An 18,542-nucleotide genomic window follows, 5' to 3' on the forward strand; every position below is an offset into this window, starting at 1 on the left:
GCCAAGCTCAAGGAGGTTTAAGTTAGGCAAAGTGGGACAATTTGAGTATAAAATAATGATAGTATTGGATTTTTAATACATATGTATATATTAAATACATGTAATATATATTCTCAATTTTAGAATCATCTTAGATTTACAAAAAAAGGTGCAAAGGTCATGCAGAGAGTTTCCCCTATACCCACCATCCAGTTTCTCCTATTGTTAATATCTCCCATGAGTATGGTACATTGTTTACAATTAATGGACCAATATTGATGCATTATTATTAACTAAGGTCCCTACTTTCTTCAAGCTTCTTTAGTTTTTTACTTAGTGACAATTACCTTCTTGGGCATCCCACTGAGGTTACCACATTACATTTAGTGGTCAGTTACGCTTAAGCTTCTCTTGGCTGTTGACAGTTCTGTGACAGTTCCCTTGCTATTGATGACTTTGACCGTTTTAAGGAGTGTTGGGTATTTTGTCGAATGTCCCTCGATTTGGATTTGAAAAATACTGATGCTTTTCTCATGGTTGAAGCGAGGAATGGGTGTGTGTTGTGGGGGGGAATGTCACAGAGGTCAAGCACCATTTCAACATGTATCATTGGTGCGTGCCATCTACTGATGATGTTAACTGGGATCACCTGGCTGGGGTAGCATTTGTCAGGTGTTGTCTCCATGTTACTTTTTTCCCTTTTCCACGCTGTCTTCTTTGGAAGGAAGTCACTATGCACAGCTCATACTCAAGGAGTTGGGAGTTATACTCTACCCTCTTGAGGGAGGGTATAATACTAGATTTCAACTGATGGAATAAGATAAATATCCATTGGCCCATACTAACACAAGTAAATAACTGAATAAGTAAATAACAGGGGAGAAGAGACAGTTTTTCCATATAGTACAATTCCAATTAATAGATGTAGAAAGAAAGACAGAAATAGAACATGACCATTAGGAAGGCAGTCACACTCATAAATGTTGATTCACTAATAGATGTTACCATTAGTAGACAAACATGGAATATTAGAGGAGAAACAGGACTTGCATACTCTCAAAGTATCTCCTCAAGTTATTTATCAATCCTTGAACAACACAGGGGTTAGGGGCACTGGCTGCCCTGCCCCATGCAGTCAAATATCTGCATCTAACTTTTTGACTCCCTGAAACTGAACTGAATAACCTACTGTCAACAGGAAGCATTACCAAGAACATAAAAAGGTTAACACATATTTTGTATGTTATATGTATCATGTACTATATCCTTACAATAAGCTAGAGAAAAGAAAATGTTATCAAGAAAATCACAAAGAAAAGAAAATACATTTATAGCATTTATTGAAAAAAAATCGCCATGTAAATGGACCTGTACCATTCAAACCCCTATTGTTCAAGGTCAACTGTACATATCAGAGGTAAGGAGAGTAACTTTATAGTGGGAAAAACCTTTAGACATCAGCTTAACCAAGTGATCAAGGTATACATCACCAATAATAAGACATTGTCACTGTCACAAACGTCTTGTTATGATGAGCTGAGAAGGACCCAACATCATTTCTGTGGTATTCTTGCCAAAAATACATAACCTTGCTCTAGTCATGAAAAAACATCAGACAAACCCTAATTAAGGGACAGTTTTATAGACTGACTAGTACTCTTCAAAAGTGCCAACATCATGAAAGATGAGGAAAGACTGGGGAACTGTCACACATTGGAAGAGACTGAGGAGACATAACAACTCAATGCAATGTGGGATCCTGGATAGCATCCTGGAACAGGAAAAGGACATTAGTGGGAAAACTGGTGAGATTCAAGTAAGATCTGTAGTTCAGTTAATAGCATGATACCAAGGTTAATATCTTGGTTTTGATCATTGTACTAAGGTTATATAAGATATTAATATCAGGGGAAGGTAGGTGAGGGTTGTATGGGAGCGCTCTGCTCTATTTTTTGCAACTTTTCTCTAAGTCTAAAATTAGTTCAAAATAAAAGGTTTAAAAAGTTCCAGCATAAAAGATTGAGAGCAGATACCCTTCCAGGGAAGGCCTTTGATGGCGGAAACATGAGATGTTTCAGTGGGTTTTTTTTAAGGGTGCTTGTCTTGGGCAGTTAAGGAAAAAGCCAGGGAAGAGGCCTGAGTGGACCACTTTGCTACTCAAAGATCCTGAGAATGCTCTGGCCCTCTTTAGATGGAGTTGGGAGACCTCCTCTCCTCAGACCTGTGCCCACAAAGATTTGTTCAACATAGCAGGCTAAAGTCAGCTGGGTTGTGTCTCCAGAGCAGACCTTGGGCCCTGTGTCACCAGTTGGGACTGCAACCCCCACCTTTCTCCTCTCAGGATTGGTGCTGTGAGGGGCAGCCCTGAGCACATCCCCCTCCCTTCCTGGGATTCCCGCCCTGGAGGGCAGGGTGTCGAGGTGAGGCTGACGCAGTTGGGGGAAGGCTTGGCAGGCAGGCCAGCAGCAGAGCTCGGTGCTCCAGGCGGAGGGCGGTTCAGACAGTGGTTAGCTTCGGAGTAGGGTTTAACAGAGGGAAGGGGGTAAAGGGAGGGGGCTCTCCTTCTCAAGGGGCCCTTTCATGTTGAAATCAGCCAGCGTGAATGCTGGCGGCCCAGGAGCCCAGCCGGGGGGAAATGTGAGAGCCCCCTTATCTCTCCTCTTGTCACAGCACCGTCTGCGGTTCCCAGCCGGCCAGCAAGGATGCATTAGAAGTGTTGGTGGGCGGGGGGCGGGGAGGGGTCCCATTAAGACCTTGGGCTGCGCCCACTCGCTGAACGGGGCTGAGAGAAGTAGGTTTCAGACCTTCCTGGTGGTGGAGATGAGGATGGACTGCATGAGAGTGCTCTGCATCTTGGAGCAAGAAGGAGACCGCAGACTTGGGGGGAGTAGGAAAGAAAGCCTCAGGCCCCACCTATATACAGCATCCCCTCACCCACTCTGGGTGTGCAGACCCGCTTACACGCCTGCAAGAACAAGGAACTCATTCCCTCTTGGGAGAGCTCTGGACTCACTGTACTAGTTCCACCCTGGGATTCTGTTTAAATTTCTGGGCAGGAAACCTGGGACCTTCGACTAGGGTAGCTGTGGCCCCAACTTCCCTGGGACACTGTCGGCCCAGGAGTGACCCCTGCTGTCCAGACAACCTTGGAGGCTGAGGACTGAGCCTGCCAGCTTTACCATTGTTTGCCAGTTCCTGTTGGGTGGCCCTTCCAGCCCCTTTCCAACCTTCCAACCCTATGATCTTACATTTCTCTGAGATGGGGTGTTTCTTTATAAATCTGCTGCTGCAGGAGGGAAGTTGGGTCTGGACCCCAACTGGACCATGAAGGCACTGTTGGCCCCCACAGCTGGAGCTTTCAGCAGCCAATGTTTTCACAGACACCATTTACCCATGCAAGTTCCTGGCCCCCAATACAACTCTCACTGCCCAGGGTCTCATGCCTCCTCCTCACAACTGTACAGGGACTTCAGAGAACCCTGTCAGGCCAGAGCTGAGGTCGTCCCAGCAGCCTGTGCTGCCCAAAAGAGGAAAGGGCAAAGAGGCAATGGAACTCTGGGGAGGTATTTGGTACATGGAAAGTAGGGTGAGATGAAGGAGAGAGTGTGAGGAAGCCCTGGAGACAGCTTGGTGCAAGGAAGGGGCCTGGGACTGTAGGCCTCTGGGTTCTGCCCCAGTTCTGCCAGCATGTGCTGGATGACCTTGGGCCAGTCTATTCCTCTGTCTCTCCAAGTGTCAAATGGGAAGAATCCCTTAACACATTACTGAAAATTGCCCCCCACCTAAACTTATCATGTTTTTTTTTCTTGCATTTATCTCCTTAATAGCATGTGTTACCATCTGAGATTCTCTTTTGTCTCTCTTAGGGCACATGATCTCCATGAGGACAGGGGACTTGTCTCCATCACCACTGGACCCTGAGCCCTACAACAGAGACAATGGACTCTACAGCCTACTCCGCTCTGGGCACTCTCATTCCGTTCCAAATGAAATTCTGGCTTCCAGCCAGGGAGGGAGGGACCATAATGGGGGTTGCAGGTGACTAACAAAGGAGAATTTTTTCCTGGAGCTGTGTTAGAGCAGACTTCAGCATGGACCCACAGTGTGAAAGGCTAGACTGAGACCCCAGGGAAAAAGGCATAAGCCTGGCTGCCAGATCACAAGATCCATTCAAGGCTGATCCAACTCAGCCTAGGGACAGGTCTTGGAGGGCAGGGACTATGCTCCAGGCATCCTAAGAACCAGGCTCAGGACATGGCAGGGTAAAGGGGACTCAGGAAGTACTTGGAGACTGGAGAAAATTAATTGCTCACTTTTTGCACCCTCCTTGCTACCTCTCGGTTTTGCCTCTGGGACTTCCTGACATCTTCTTAAGCGGGCCCTGCCATCTCCCACAGGCTGTCTGTGCTTTTTGCATCACCCCACTGCATCCTCACAGCAATGGGGTAGGTATTATATTATTATCCTCATTCTACAAATGAGGATACAGAGACTCAGAGAGGCTTAGTGGTTTGCCCAAGGCCACACAGCCACAAAAATACAGAGCTGGGATTTAAGCCAGGTCTGTGTTCTTCTTTTCACCCTGCTGCCTTCTATAAAAGGTGTTCAGCACTCCAATTTGAATTGCCCAAGACACATGGGTTCTACCCTCCAGTGTTTCCACACAATTTTGCTATCTCATTTTGTTCTTACTCTCACCCTGTGAGAAGAGCAAGGCAGGCACCATTACCCCATTTCACAGACTGGAGAGGAGCCTGTGGTCACCCAGCTGGTAAATGGCATCTCTGGGACCTGAGCCCAAGTCATTCTCATGATAGAGCCTTACCCTTTGCCTTAGGTCAATCTGGGCCTAAGCTCTTGGACCCCACTTACTGGCCCAGGGCTCCTGCTCTCCCAGCTTGCATTCAACATCATCAATGCCATGAGCATGGCAGGGACCTAGCCCTGAGCAGAGATTGCTCTTTTTACCTCATACACAAGGGCCTTTCAGAGGACCTCCAGTGAGGAGGCAGGTGATAGTGGGAAGGTAGGCAGGCTGCCATGAGATGGGCAGAGAAAGCAAACCTTGGGGTTCCACACAGTATCTATAAAGTCTTCTCACCAAAGGCTGTATCTTGACTTTTGATCAGAATCAAGCATCAATTGGGTGCCAGGGTGGCTCAGGCAGTTAAGCATCCGACCTCAGCTCAGGTCATGATCTCATGGTTCATGGGTTGGAGACATGCATTCGGCTCTGTGCTGACAGCATGGAGCTTGGAGGCTGCTTTGGATTCTGTGTCTTCCTCTCTCTCTGCCCCTCCCCCCCACTCCCTCTCTCTCCCTCTCTCTCTCTCTATCAAAAATAAATAAACATTAAATATTTTCTAAATAAAAAATAAAAGAATCAAGCCTCAATTCAATGAATATTTACTGTCCACAATATGTCCAGTATTTCAGAAAATGACTTTTTAAAGAGGCAGTTACTATTAATCGAGCACTTGCTTTATGGCAGGTAGTAATTATGCATGCTCTGTTTGAATCTTCACTAAGTCCCATAAGGAGTAGTATGAACATCACCCCCTGTTTTGCAGATGGGCAAAATGAGGGTCAGAGAAGCCAGGATATATGCCTAAGTTCTATCAGATAGAAAGTCACAGAGCCGGAAGTAGAACCCAGGCCTCCCAGACTAATAATTCTATGTTCTTAATCCATGTGCCATCCCTCACAAGAAGAGCAGCCTGCTGGTGAAGCCCAAATTAGGAGAGCCCTGACAAGGGTCCCGCCCACTCCCTGGGTGCACTGAGACCTTGGGGAGATGGTGGTGGCTCCCTCCAACACCCACTCCAGGCTTTGTCTGGGAGCCCCACATTTGGCTGGGGTGAGTCTTGCTTGGTAGAGTAATCCACATCTGAGTGCATGTGAAGATTCAGCTGGTGCTCCCTCCACAGAGCTGATGGGTCCACGGCATATAGGTGGCAGCACAAAGGGCCTAAAGAGAGAACAAAAAGGCAAGATTAGACAAGAGGGGCGTGCAGAGAAATTCTGGGTAGAAAATCACTAGAAAAACTTTCAAAGGAAAGTATGAAGCCTTTGGCTTTGTGAATCAGGAGTGGCTTGGAGAACACAGGCAATGGGAGGTGCCAGGGCCTCGCTCAGCAGGGTGCTGGTAGACCAATGGGAGCCAGCCCTCTATACTTTATCAGGCAACTTTTACAGGCACAATCTCTCTGCTTTCTTGTCTCTTCCCTTCAAGGAGGAAGAGATGGGACTAAGTATCCCCATTTTACAGAGTGTGAAACAGGTTCTAAAAAGGGACTTGAGAGAGCCAGAGTTGAATAGTTAGGAAATGGGCAGGTCTGGGCTGTGAATATAGCTCAATATGGTTTCAGAGCACATACTCCAAAATGCTCCAAAGGACAAAAGGGAGAAAAGCCCTGTGTGGTGGCAGCTGAAAGATCCCCTGAGCCAAGAGCCACGCACCTGGGGCCAGTATAGCTCAGCCCTTGAAATACGCCGGACAGCTTTAGCCCTTCCTTGAGACACTTTAGGCTGAAAGGGAGGTAGAGGACATACAGTCCAAACCCCAGCAGGGTCTGCTGATGCCTCCGTCCCTCTTATGCTTAGGACATCTCTGCAACATGCATGGTAAGGGGCATTTCACTTAGGCAGAAATAAGAGATGGCATTCCAGGCCAAGTGCACAGCCTGAGCAAAGGAATGGGGACTGGAGAGGCCATGACAGATGCAGGACAGGTGAGACTAGTGTGGCCAGAGCAAGACTGTTGAGAGATGAGAAGAAAGGTGGGAAGCCAGTTGAGCCTTAGGTTGGAAAGGACCTCCAAGATTTTCTGGTCCAGATTCTTCCTATGGCTTGAACCCCTTGTATAGCAGCCCTGGGCCCCATGGTAAAATGTCTGCTTCCCCTTCCCCTAGTCACCCGGCAGGATGTCCTGCAGGAAGTCAGACATGTCCTTACAGCTCATCTAGCCTGGTGCCTTCATTTGCAGTTGGGAAAACTGAGACCAAGAGAGGGAAAGTGACTCATGCCAGGCCACATAGCCAGTTAGTGGTAACCTGGAGGCAGGCTTTTTGTGGGCACTCAGTAAATGTCCATTGAATTGAAGCTTGGTTTTGAGCAAAAGTCCAGACAACCTTTGGTCAGAGAACTCTGTAAATGTGCTGTAAGCCTCTCTTCTCCAGAGTGAATATCCCCAGTTCCTGGGGCCCCTCTTCATTATGTAGAACAGTGCTTAAGTAGGCACATAGTAGGAACTCAATAAGCATTTGTTGAATAAAGGCTGAATCAGATAATGGTGGGGACTTTAGGATGGCCATGAGGGCACTCAGCCATAGGGAGCCCATGAGAGCTGATCCAACCCATGCTGCACTCACCAAGCCATGCTCCCTGGTTCAGGGCCACAGACACCCAAAGGAGGCACTTTTTGCTAACTTGTACTAGGACACAGTATAGGCTAGTGATGGTGCTGGGGGGCCTCAGAGGGCCAAAGAGTTGGTCTCCCTAGTAGGCTGCTCTTTCTCCTCCAAACAGCTGTTTCTTTGGCCATGGCTCACCCACTCCACCTCCAGTGAGAGAGATGAGAAGAGCAAGAGGGATGCCTTTACCTTCCTGGACCCCAGCCATCGGTTAATGCAGGGGCCCTCCAGGCCACCACATCCCACTGCTAATTTACACTAATTTACTGATCAGCTAATCCCAAATCCTTTGCTGCTTTATCTCTTGTTCACCACCTCATCATGCACCAGCCTCTATAGTCAATCTTTCCCCCAAACATCCTCAGATTGTGTGTGCTCAGTAGGCACTGCCCTTCTGGAATCTTGAACAGCAAGAGGACAAGCTTTTAAATATGGGGAAACCAAGGCTTAGAGAGGTTAAATAACTTGGCCAAGGTCACCCAACAAGGACATCCCAAATTGCATTTAAACTGAGATCTATCTATGACAAGGCTCATGCTTTGCCCATTGCTCCCCTGCAGGGCTCTCCCTCTGGATGCTTGATGGCAGACCCTTGCCCATCTTCTCTGGTGTAAGGTATCTGTGTCAAGTTGACACCAGAATCTCTGACCATGTGCTATAGATGCCACCTGTGTGACTCTAGGCAGGAGCTCCCACCTGGCTTCTTAGTAGGAGACAGATGGACTTTTGGCCCACTCACTGAACCTGCCACTTGGAGCTATTACAGGACTTCTGAGAGCAGCTCCCCAGTCTGTCCACCCTCCATCCTGCTCAGGCTTGGGGCAGAGGCTGGGGAGTGTATGCTCAGGAGGCAGGCCCTGTCTGCATGAGTTCCTATCTCTAATCCAGGCAGGATTTCCCTGAGTAGGGGTATCTGCAAATCCCAACCCTTCCCTAGAGGGAGTGACAGCTCTAGTTCTGGCTTAGGGTTCACTTGGCAAGGCAGGTAAGCAGATGGGAAGAGGGTTTGCCGATGCCTTTCTTCAGAAAGACCCCAGAGCCATGTAGGGCTGAGGCTGCCTGACTGGCGGCCTGATCTGACACTGCCTGGTTGAGGGGGCAAGAAGGAGGCCGAAGGAAGCTCCAGTTAGTTGGGAATCTCAACTGCTCAGACCCCTGTTGGGGAACAAAGAAGGCATTGCAAGCAAAATATGGAGAGAGAAAAGCAGTGCCAGATAGAGGGGTGAGAGAATAGAGAGAGGATAAGCCAGTGGGTAAGCAAAGGAGACTATGGGAGTCAAGAGGCCTGGATTATAGGCCCAGCTGTCATGTCTTGCATCATGCTCCCTGACCAGTCACTCCCTCTCTTCAGGCCTCTCAATCCCATTTGTCAGGTTGTGGGGGGCAAGGGTAGGACAGGCCTAGGCATCTTCCGAGAACCCAACAGTACCAACCCTTTCAAAGTGTGTGACAAATAAATTGTCCTTCCCAAGCGGGCTCTGGCAGTGAGCATTTCTGAAACTCACAGTAATGAAAATAGCACAAATCAGACTTTGGAAATTCCAAGTGTGTCTGTGGCTGGGGGATGAGGGAGGCAGAGATACAAAACTGTCTATGACTCAAAGCCTCTTGGGGGAAAGACCATATGTTCTCAGAGGCAGGACTGCCCCCCACCCACCATCCAGCTTGACCTCAGTGGGTCCTGGTCCCTGGCCCTGCCACCACCACTTCTGCCACTGTAGCCTCCACCCACTTCCTGCTGACCCTCCTCGAAGAGTTGGGGTGAAGGCAAGACTCAGAGAGCTTTGCTGATTTGTCCAAGGACACCCAGAAGTCTCCATGCTAATCCTAATATCATCACCCGAAATGGGTAAAGGTGAAGGAAAGAAGGAGGGAGGAGTGTCCCACTCATCCAGCTCTTCCTGGTGCCAAGCACAGTGCTTGTCCCTTCCCAAATATCATCTTCCTTAATACTCAGAACCATCCTCCAAGTTAGGCCTTAGGGTGCCTGAAATGGGCATCTTTGCTAGCTCAAGGTCACATAGTCAGTAGAGCTGAGATCTAGAATTCAAACACAAGGTTTGTGTCACTGCTCAAGGGTCCGGTCATGGCCACAGCAGGGAACTTCTCTGATAGTTGGGCCTTGTCACTCTGATTGTTTTCTTGTCCCACACAAGCTTGGCCACAAGGTGGGGGCTCTGGCTACAACCTGGACAGCTTATGGGAGTGAGCCAGACTGAAGGAGGTAGCCCAGAGAAGCCTTAGGGGAAATTGTGGGGTGATGTGCCATGGGGGATTGAGCCTCCTTGTTTTGGTGCCCTCTCTCCTGCCCTAAAATAGAGATGGCTGGCATCGTCCCAGTCCTGGGACCCTGGGCAGGCCTGATTGACCCTGCTGGGCCAAGGAGACCTACCACTGGAGCTTCCATTTTAACTAGTAAAAGCAGAGTGAGAGTTGCTGCCTAGCTTCCAGCACCTGCCAGTTGGGCCCAGGTACAGAGCAAAGCAGGCTGTACATGTACAGAGTTGGAGCAAGAGAGGATATAAAAGAGGCAGAAAGACAGACCCAGAGAGAGACAGACATAAAACAGGAAGCAGAGAAAAGGAGAGAGAGACAGAGAGGCAGAAAAACATACAGAAAGGCAGACAGGGAGAAACTGGAGACACAGAATTAGAGAGACAGTGAGAGATGGAGAGAGAGGCCAAGGATAGTCCTAGAGGCAGAGAAACAGAGAAATAAAGACAAAAACAGAGGCAAAGAGTGAGGGAAACAGGGACAGAGACACAAAGAAAAGCAGTATAAGGCAGAGGCCGAGAAGGGTAAAGAGAGACGGCAGAGAGAGGTGAGAAAGTAGCAATGAGAGCCCCAATGCGGAGGCCAGGCCTGAGCCGTCCCAGCTCTGTCCAGGCTGGAAAGCCAGGACAGCAAACCCACCTCCCAAATTCTTGCTCCCTCTCCCTTACCTTTTCTTGCCCTCCCCAGCCTTTTCCATTCTGGGCACATGGGGGAAAAACAATACTGTTTATATGGCAAAATGGGATAAGGGGAGCTTGGGCCACCTCAGGCCTCACTAGGCCTTTCTGAGAGCTGAAAGGGTGAATACCTCATCAGACCTGTAATCTATTTGGCACAATAGTAGAGAAGCTTTGTCCCCAAACACTGCTGGGATCCCAACATGCACCAGAGCTAGTCAATAGCTGGGAAAGAAAACTCCAGAGCCCCACTTTGGCCCTTCCCCTCTTTCCTAGGGCTCTCAGTTTGCCACTGTCTTGGTGACCCAGCATGCTTGGTCCACCAGCTAGGTTGAGAAGCCACAGGGTAAGCAGTCCAAGGACATTGTGGGGCCCACCAAAAACCCATAGCCTTCTCCAGGTACAGTTGGCCACCCTTCCTCCCTCACCTCCTGGACTCATTCATATACCCACCTCCTTCACCCTCTGTTCTGTCTTTATTCTCAGCTGATGGCTGCACCATCCTGACATGCTGCCTCCTTCCAGCCACCACCTGTCCTTTGGGCCCTAAATCCTATCTCTTCCTTGCCAGTCAGGTGGATCACAAGAAGCCAAGCTGCTGACCAAGATTTCAAAGACTCCATGGCTGCCACCTACCTAAGTACAGGAAGAAGAGCCCAGGGCACCAAGGAAAGCCACCCAAGCTCTGCCTGATTGGGCTAGTTAGGGTAAGATCTAGCTCTGCTTTGCAGGCCTGGATCAGGCGAGGGCCAGTGTAAGGGTGCCTCCTTCCCAGACATCACAGATCCTACATTTCTCCCTGCAACCTTGGAACCCTTATGGTCTGCATTGTCTCGTCTGGGTCCTGCAAGGCAAGGGCAATGCCCACTCAGCCACCAGCCACCAGCCCTGCCCTATGCCAGATGTTAAGGGTGATGGGACCCCAAAGCCCCATGGGATATAGGAGATTGGGCTTTCAGGCTCCAGGCTAAAGGGTGTGTGGACACATGTGTGTGTGCACGTGCATGTGTGTGTGTGTGTGTGTGTGTGTTTGCATGTAAACTGTGCCCTAACAGTAGTACACTCCCAAAAAACTATGGGCTTTCTACTGGGGTGGGGAAAGAAAGTGACAGGCTCTGCTCTGAGGGCCTGGGGACCATACTTGACAAGGTGAGGTAGAGCAGCTGCTTCAGACCCACAAGAAAGAATTCTCTATCTCAGCTGGAATGTCTACCCGGGGGTTGTAGGATGAGAGGAGAAGTACAAAACCCATCTACTCACTGCCTACAGAAACAGGGAATTCTTGGTGGCATGGAAAAAGGAAAGGTGTCTCTCCTCCACCCTCCTCATGCCCTCTGTCCTGCAGAACCTGGTATGGTGACCCTACCTGATGGGTGGGTTGCTCAGAGGTGGTATGCAAGGGAGACAGGTCCCAGTGGTACTTAGGGGCCTGACAGTGATTCTCTGGCCATACTTTCTGCCCTCTCCCAGCCCACAGTTAGGCCTTTAGGTGGCATCTGAGACCCCATGCAGCCAGGTCACCCAGCCTAAGGAGAAACATGATTCCCATGCACTCTACCCACTTCATACTCTGAAATGCCAAGGCTTAGTCAATAAGAATGTCTAGGTCAGATCTTCCTCAGCAGAGGCCCCAAGTGACCAAAACCTGTTCTTAAATAAGCCTTACCAGCAGTGGGAAGAACCTCGTAATCCCACCCCAGGGCTCACATTGCATGGTTGTCTCAAGGATTTCACTTTCTCCTTATAGTCTGTGTGCCCATAGGGGTGTGTGCTCATAGGGTGCCTGGCCAGCACCTGCCAGTCAGTCAATCCATTTTACTCCTTTAGAAGAGACAGCATAATATTGAAAAAAGAATGTTCAAGTTTGTGAGTCCTGGGTTTAAACCTAAGATCTGCCATCTCCTGGCTCTGTCACATTGAGTCCTTGAACCTCTCTAAGCCTCCACTTTCTCATTAACCAAAAGGAGGGTAATATAGTGCTTTTCTGCCTTACTTCCCTCACAAGCCCTGGTTGGGGGTTGGTCATTTACTTGTCCATTCAAAAGAGATTTATCAAGTGCCTACCATGTGCCAGAAACTGTTCTGGAGCCTCGGGTGCTACCATGAATAGAAGAGGCAAATTCTTTGCCTTTGAGGAGCATCCTTTCTTGAGGCAGAATAGCCAATAAACAAACAGCTCACATCACATCAAGTGGTTTGTAAGTACTGTAAAGATAAAGCCAAATGAGGGGACAGAGGGTCAGTGCAGGGGGGCCCTGGTTCTGTCTGTCTCATCTTCCTGCCCTGCAGAGTCCACGTGGTTCCTTGCTTGTGAGTGGCCCAGACGGGCAGGCAGTGCAGGATACTGATCTGAAAACCCAGTGGCCTAGCTTATTTCTGTCCTGGGGCCCTGGCCCCGATCCAACCCAGATTTCAGTCTCCCTTGCTTCCCCAGCTTCAATTCATGAACTGGGCAGAAAGCCGGCTCTGCTTTCTCTCCCGCCAGTCTCCTCAGTCGCCTCCTAGCAGTCAGCCTGGGTGACCGCTCAGACGTGCCCCCCCATATGTGCTTCCCTCTCCCCACCCTCATCTCCTACTCTAGGTACAATTGGGGCTGCTGCAGTCCTCCACCAAACAGGCTAAAAGGCAGCAGCTCAGAATCAGCTCAGGCTTCACTGAAGTGGTACTAATATCTCCTATCACCTGACAGGAAAGGAAGGAGGAATGAAAATCAGCTTGGTCTCCCAGAGGCCCTCCAGAGCTTAGCCCTTTCCCACCAGCCTCCGTGCCAGGATGCCAAGGGCCCTGTGGTATGGAGGTTAGAGCACCCACAGGGGAGCAGAGAGATCATGGGGGTGTCCTCGGACTAGGGGGAAGTTGAAGTGGCAGAGCAGAGGGGCTTCCTCATGAGGCCCTGAATGAGGAGGGCCTCACAAGAGCTTCACGAGGGCCTCTCCTCAGCAGATGTATCTGGGAACTAGGGGCCCAGCGGCAGCTCTCGTTACCCCTTCTAAATGTGTTTGCTTTTGCTTTTATGTTTTGATGAGCTAACATTGATGGAGCTGCTACACACATTTAAAATTGTTGAGAAAAAATTTTTTTTCTGTTTGCAAAAGTTAATCAAGCTTATTATAAAATTTGGGAGATACAGAAAAATACTAGGAAGACAAAAATACATTTTCTACCACCCACTACCCAGATAGAATCCTTGTTCACATTTTGGTTTGTTCCCTTCTGTCATTCTTCTATGCCTCACTCTAGAGCCCTGTGTAGCTGTACCAATACCTACACACACACTTTAATATACTTAGGAACACAGATAATAATAGTAGCTAACACTGTAGGCCTGCTCTATGCTAGGCCTGGTCTTCTGCATGACACATGCATTAACAGGATTATCCTTCCCAACAATTCTTAGAGGTAGGTACTATTATCAACCCCATTTTCCTTCTGAGAAAATTGGGGTAAAGGGAGGCTGAATATTCAACCCAAGGTCATGCATCTAGTAATTGGCAGAGTTGGAAAATGTACCCACTTGGTCTTGGCTTCTGGAATCTATGTGTTTTTATTTTATTTTTTTAATATTTATCTATTTTTGAGAGACACACACACAGAGTGTGAGTGGGGGAGGGGCAGAGATAGAGGGAGACAATGTGAAGCAGGCTCCAGGCTCTGAGCTGTCAGCACAGAGCCCGATGCGGAGTTTGAACCCACGCACCATGAGATCATGACCTGAGATGAAGTCGGACGCTTAACCAAATGAGACACCCAGTGCCTCTGGAATCTATGTGTTTAATAACAATACTAGACTGTCTTAACATGTATAAAATTATAAAATATATTTCCAAAAGATCATATACAATGTGTGTACCTGGTTTAAGAGACAGTAATAAAATAAGCTTTTGTGGTATCACCACCCATATTATGAAACAGAGCATCACTGTTCATGCTTTTTTCCCTTTCTGCTTCACAAGGTGTCAGGCACATGTACCTATATCACTCCAACCCTTACATAATATGACTCTTGAAACAGTAATGAGGATTCCTCCCCCTTGGCCTCCCAAATCCCCCTGGAATATTTGTCTGCCAATGACTTATGGTAAGGCATGGGGCCAACTGCTCTGCCACTTCTGAGACTGGCCCCCCAGACACACAGTGGCTGTCCCATCTAGGATAGGTGGGTGGCCTGGGTAGCCCTCCAACATGCCTTTTCTCTTGCTGATGGCTATCAGCCTGTCCTCTGGAAGATGGGAGAGAGCAAGAAAAAAAGATAAAGGGAAGAGGGGAAGGACAAGGGAGGAAGGGAGGAGGTATGAGGTATGCATTCACGGAGCTCCTGAGTTGGGTCCTGGGGCCCGGACTTTGGGGCCTGAAGGGTGCTGGGAGAGCACAGGTGGGTTGTCCTCTCTGATTCAACTGTAGGACCCAATGTGGGGTCTGTCTCCTTAGAATGGGAGAGGTAGGTACAAAGTACTTGCATTCCAGTGGGCTGGGAGGCATTCACTCAACCTTTCCTTCAACACATTTTTTGTACATCTACTACATGCCAAGCACAGTGATGTGTTCACTGTGTTCACAGTGGTAGAGGAGACAAACACCATTCCTGCTCTCATGGAGGCTTTAATCTAGTGGGAGGACAGACATTGAATGACTACTGCCCAAATAATGATGTAATTATGGTTGACATTAATACTCTGAAGAGGAGGTGTGAGCTGCTAAAAGGGTATATGACAGAGGTTCCTGACCTAGCCTGGGGGTCAAGTCTGGGTAGGGGGAGCCCTTAAAAACTTGGCCTGCCTCCTCTACTGCAGGTTGGTAGAGGATGGGGATGGGTAGGGCAGGCAGGGCTCCTGTCTACTTAAAGTCACTGTAAAGGCCCCGAATCTGCTGGATGGTGGCCTTTGGCCTGGACCCAGCTGAATTGGGTAGGTTTGCCTCTTATTCCTTCTCCTATAGTCATTCCCAGGGGAAGGCTTGGCCCTGCTCCTTTGTCTAGTCCTACCCTTAGTGGCAGGCACTCTGAATGAACATGCTGGGCAGCCACTGAGGTGAGTTACCCCACTCAAGTGCCTTCCTGGTGATTAGGTATCAGAGTTCCAAGACTTGCCCACATTCAAGCTCTCCTGTTGGCCCAGCCCATGTGGCCTTGAGCCTCACTGTCAGTTTCTGTCCTTCCTGGGATCCTCCCCTCCCCATTCTGCACCCACATAAGTCCCCAGACCCTTCCTTCTGTTCCAGGAGACACTGGGCAAAGACAGGCTAAAAATCCAGGCATCCAGAGCCAAGTCTGACTCACTTTTGGGGCCCCAGGTGACAGAAGAAGGGCTCTCCCGCCTCTTGCCCATCCATTCATCCTTCATGGAAAGTGCTTACATAGAAGAGTATAGTGGTTAAAAACACAGGCTCCTGTGGCAAATAGCCAGAGTTTGCATCCTGGCTGTGCCAGTTAATGGTTGTGTAGCCTTGGGCAGGTTACCTAGGATTTATTGTCCCATCCAAAAAATGAGGGTGATGATGCTGGTACCTATATCTGAGTGGTCACAAAGGCTAAATGGATAAATGCTTGCACAGTGCTTAGAATAGCACTTGGCACTAAATAGTAGATGTAAAGATTAGCTCTTTGTAGCTTTGCTATCTCCCAGGGCTTGAGGCAAGAAGCAAGTGTTGCTCTGAGCCCTGTCTTGGGCATCCCCAAGCAAACCTATTTGGGAGCAAAGCATACTCCCAGAGTATGGAAGCTGACAATAGTTGGTTTATTTGCTCTGCCAGAGATTCATAGAATCTGCACCTGTCACATCTGGAAAAACCCTCAGAGACCATCCAGGTCAGTCATTTACCCCTCCCCAGTGGATGGGACAGTGAAGTCCAGGGAGTCAGCAGACAGTGAATGACAATGTCATACAGAGAGTGAGTGATGGATAAGGGGCTGTGACCTTGGTCTCAGTCACAGCATTATTCTAGGTTGGTCACTAGGCATTTATGCTTGGATTCAAATCTGGGCCTTGGCGCTTGGTAGCACTTGGCATTGTGACCTCAAACAAGGAACTTAACTCAGGGGAGCATCAGTTTCCTCATCTATAAAATGGGAATGATAATATCTAATATCTACATCATAGGATTGTTAAAAGGATGAACTACAATAATGCATGTGAAGTGCTCAATGTAGGGCCTGGCAAAAAGTAACACATGTTAGCTGCTATTTGTAAGTCAAAGATCTTTCACTGCACCAGCATGCTGGTACTGGTGCTGGTGCCCAGGTGGTACTCACTGAGCAGGTCAGGTTGACCCCAGAGTCTCACCAACTGACTCTGTGCCCATTTGGCTGGCCTATGAATTCTTCCCCTCTGGGCTCAGGCCCTCTGTACCTGCTATGAAGGCAGCCTGACTGGCTTAAACTAGAAATGACCTGTCAGGGGCCTGGTGGATTAGATGCATTCCGGCTTAAGGACAAGGAGATGCCAGGTGGCAGTGTGAAGGTATCCCCCATTCGCTTTGCCCTAGGGGGAGAGCATGACTTTCTCTGTCTTCTTCCTCAGGCTGAGCCAGACAGGAGACCCAACTTCCTTTGAGGTCATTTCTGGAGTCCCTTTGAGCCACTGCTGTTCCCTTCATAGGCCAGCTCACAGGCCAGGTGGAGTTGGAGCCATTTTACAAAAAGTCTGTCACAGACTGTCTGTTCCAGCATTTCTCTGTCCTGGCTGCATGTTAGAATCCTCATGTGGAGAGCTTTGAGAATGCTCATGCGAAGGCTCCACCCAGCCTGGACTCTGCTTTATTGATCAAGAGTCTTGGGCATGGACGTTGTGTTGAAGCTCCCCACATGATTCTAATGAGAGCACCTGCACCAGACTCTGCAGAAGGTATAGCATGTGATTCCAAGATGCATTGGCTAATGGTCCTGACCTCAAGAGACATCCGAGCTAGTGGGGAGATAAAAAACAACACTAAGGAAATGGGATGTGTGCCCTGATGTAAAAGCATGTGAAAATATGTTGGCAGCACAAATAAACTTTACCTGGGCTGTTTTGCAGAGGAGGTAGCATTTGAACTTGAATCCTCCATGTAGACAACAATCAGGGAGTATGTTTTGAGCACCTACTATGAACTAGGGACAGTTCCAAGTATTAGAGATACAGTAGTAACCAAGAGGAAGTCCACATCCTCTTGGAACTTCCATTCTGGTAAGGATGTCCTATGAATGGTCAGTGAGAAGTTAACAGGCATGGAAGCAGGGGAAAGGTATTCCAGAGAGATGGAATATCACAAGCAAATGAGTGGGGAAGAAAAGGGCTTGTTTAAATAAGGATGTTTGATGTAACCAAAGCTCTGGCATCAACAGCAAAAGTGGAGGGGTGCCTGGGTGGCTCAGTCAGTTAAGCATCCAACTTTGGCTCAGGTCATTATCTCACAGTTTGTAAGTTCAAGCCCTGTATTGGGCTCTGTGCTGACAGCTCAGACCCTGGAGCCTACTTTGGATCTGTATCTCCTTCTCTCTCTGCACCTCTCCATGCTCATGCTCTGTCTCTCTCTGTTTCCCTCTGTCTCTCTGTTTCTCCCTCTCAAAAATAAATAAACACATTTTTTTTCTTTAAAAAAAGCATAAGTGGCAAAAGAAACAAATTTGGGCAGGACTCAGATGATGAAAGTAGGTGCATGAAGACCTAATCAAAGAGCTGGAATTTATCCTAAGAACAACAGGACCCCTGTCAAGATTATGAGCAGAGGATTGACTAGCTCAGATATGGGTTTAGAACAATGATTCTGGGGCCATGCGGAAGAAGCTGGGCCACTGGCTCATCCTAGGTGGTTCTTTCTCCTGACCTTACTTCAGTCAAGATCCTAAAGTGTTGATTTCTCTTGTAGAAGGACCTACATGAGGCAAGGGTTGGAGGCAACAAGCAATGAACATGATGGCCATCTGTTGAGTATACTCTTCCAACCTTGTGTAGATATTAACTTTTAATAAGTTAATACACAACACTCACTTAGGTAGGCACAATACTTATCCCCATGTTATAGATGGTGTGCCTAAGGCTCAAAGAAATGAATCCATTTTCCAAAGGTCACATAGATGGTAAGTCATAGAGCCAGGATTTGATCCCAGGAAGTTCACACTCTTAAACACTATCCTATACTGCTACTTGAGATACCTATCAACTTCTAGAACTCACAGTCTTGAAGGAGTACCATGATGGCACTGCTGCAATTCCTGTGCTTCCAG

The sequence above is a fragment of the Felis catus genome, chromosome X, assembly GCF_018350175.1.
Source record: "Felis catus isolate Fca126 chromosome X, F.catus_Fca126_mat1.0, whole genome shotgun sequence".
Taxonomy (NCBI): Eukaryota; Metazoa; Chordata; class Mammalia; order Carnivora; family Felidae; genus Felis; species Felis catus.